General features: G+C 36.8%; 1 pseudogene; it reads right to left on the bottom strand.

Moving 5' to 3' along the window:
- Positions 1–1,165: 1,165 nt before the first annotated feature.
- On the bottom strand, positions 1,166–2,082 carry LOC133774376 (nucleophosmin-like; annotated as a pseudogene).
- Between the last annotated feature and the right edge of the window lie 647 nt (positions 2,083–2,729).

Genomic DNA, 2,729 nt, shown 5'->3' with positions numbered 1-2,729 from the left:
GTGAGGTTTGCATGCATTATGTACTCAGAGAAAATGCCTCTCTTTTGATACCAATATGGATTTTCTCCATAATTAGTGAAAAGAAATTTCAGTGATACATTGAATCTGTATTTCTCCAAACAAGTAAGTCCAAAATTTGTCACAGAAGAATCTTAATGAGTCCTGTTTGCAATGATTTCCAGGTGCTCATATTGTAGATGCATAAATTAAATCAAGAAAAATAGCTTAATATTGCAAAAACTCAGTCTCAAAAGATTCAAGCATTACTAAAACTTGTCCTTTGTTTCATATTATTGCTAAAATAAACAGAATTGAGACACACCAAGTATTTGAAAATCTAGACCTTATCCCTACTTTAGAATCATATCAAAATTTTCAGATTTCCACCTTAGTTAAATCTGACAATTCCTTTATTGGGTAGACAATATTATTATATATAAACAGTTCAAATCTTTCTAAATTTTCCAAAATTGTCTCTCAGAAGTTTGCTCTGGGACATTTAACTGAGGCATGTTGTTCTATAAGTTCCATGACGATTTATACTGGCAAAGATTAAGTGTGTGTATGGCATGCCCATGGAGGAGCTCCTAATGACAGAATTCAGTAAGGAAGGAAATTAACACATTGTTGTTTGAATTTATTTTATTAATTTTGAGCTAGGAACCAGAAACTTGGGCTATCCAGAGACTGTACAATTTGATGTATTTAACCACAATTAAATAGCTTGTTTAACGCTAGGTTATTTCCAAAAATTAAAAAAAAAAAACCACTAGGTTATGAAACCAACAAAATGACTTGATGAAAATTATTGATCATATTTTCCCAATGACAGCAATGTACTCTGTACCATATAACCTTATATACATAAATATAAATTACTATAGAGTGAGGGTTTTTTTATTAAAATCCTGAGTTTTTTTCACATATATATATTTGTCTCCCCACCATTTCCACGTCTAACCACTGCTACTACTGTGTCCTATCATAACATTCCATACATTCTTAAAACCAAGCAAAGAGTGGAGTTCCTTCTTTAGAAACTAAACAGGCATTTTGGACAACACATTCTTGGCAATGGAACCTGGACAACATTTATCAAACATGGTAGAGAAAGTTCTCACTCTGTATTATATAAAGGACAGCCAGATATCAACTGTTACAGAAATGAAATAAGACGGAAAATTTTAACAAACTGTTTAAACTATTGTCTTAAAGAGACTTCCTCCACTGCCAAAGATCTTGAATAGCCTTTTGGTCAGTCATCCGGAAGCAATTCTTCACATAATTGATGAATTTGGCTTCCACTTTGGGAAGAGAACCACCTTTTTCTATACTTGCTTGCATTTTTGCTTTAATGTCTTCTACAGAACTAGGACCTTTTGGTGTTTAAGGAGTTTTTTCCTGTTTTTTTTGAAGGATTCTTGACCTTTTGATCTTGGTGTTGATGGTTTTGAGTCTTTCCCATTCTGGTTTGATTTCTGTGCATTTTTGGCTGGGGTATCTCATATAGATTTCTTCCCTGGAGCTTTTTCTTCAGTTTCCTCGTCATCATCATCGTCATCATCATCGTCATCATTATCTTCATCTTCATCGTCTTCTTCAGCAGCAAGCTTTATTTTGTTCTGTGGTACCTTGCTGCCACCTCCAGGGGCACATCGTTTTCCAGATATACTTAATAGCTTCACATCCTCTTCCTCTTCGACTTCTGACTCTGCATCTTCCTCCACAGCTACTAAGTGCTGTCCGCTAATATGCACAGGCCCTGAACCACACTTCCACTTAAGACCACAGGTGGTGCTATTTCAAAGCCCCCAAGGGAAACCATTGGCTGTACAGACATTTTCAAAGTTGTCAGTGTGACTTTAATCGGGCTGCCTTCATAATTCATTGCCTGTGCTTCAACAATGTGCAGTTCATCCTTTGCACCAGCACCTAAACTGACTGTTCTCAAAGATAAGTGGTGCTCATATTTTCATCATTGTCCCCTTTAAAGTGATCATCTTTGTCAGCCTTTAGTTCACAACCAAAAAGATAGTTCTGGGGCCTCAGGGGGCCCATGTCCATGTCCATCAAATCTTCCATGAGGCGGAGGGACAAACCTGGGTGGGAGAGAAAGCAGTCGGAGATTAGACACCCACTGCTGCAAAGAACAGCAGCCCAGGACAGAATCACACCAGGGACTAGAGTGAGTTTTAAAACCTATTTCCAGGTTTTCTTCATTAACAAAGTTGCACTTGGATCAATATTCAAGATCAATCCAGACTTATGATTAGCATTCTAGAATCCTATTGCCTCACAACAAGAATTCTGTTTATCATTTCAATTTGTTCATTATTATGACACTAAAGTTCTCATGTTAAGCATGGAGTTTCGTCAGTATCCCCTCTTCTATCTTTGTCGAAATGTTAGCTTTTCAGCTTTTTACTTTAACATAAATGGCTATATGCACTTGGAAATTTCTGCCCTTCATACGTGGATATTCACATCTTTTACCTCTTTCTTTGCTACCTCATAGCCAAGAAAAGCTGTCCACACTCTGTGATGAGAAAAGATTCCTTTTAAAGTGTTCTTATTGGAAAATCCACCTCTTTCTCACAGTCAGAGCTTAAAATGGGTGTTACCAATGGCCATGACCACAAGTGGGTCCCTTACTAGACAGTATCTTATCACTTACTGTATATCACCCAAGCTTCTCCAATAGTGGCAATGTCTAACAGAATTTCTCTTTA

Source organism: Lepus europaeus, chromosome 15 (assembly GCF_033115175.1).
Source record: "Lepus europaeus isolate LE1 chromosome 15, mLepTim1.pri, whole genome shotgun sequence".
Lineage (NCBI taxonomy): Eukaryota > Metazoa > Chordata > Mammalia > Lagomorpha > Leporidae > Lepus > Lepus europaeus.
This window is presented reverse-complemented; position numbering and strand designations above follow the sequence as displayed.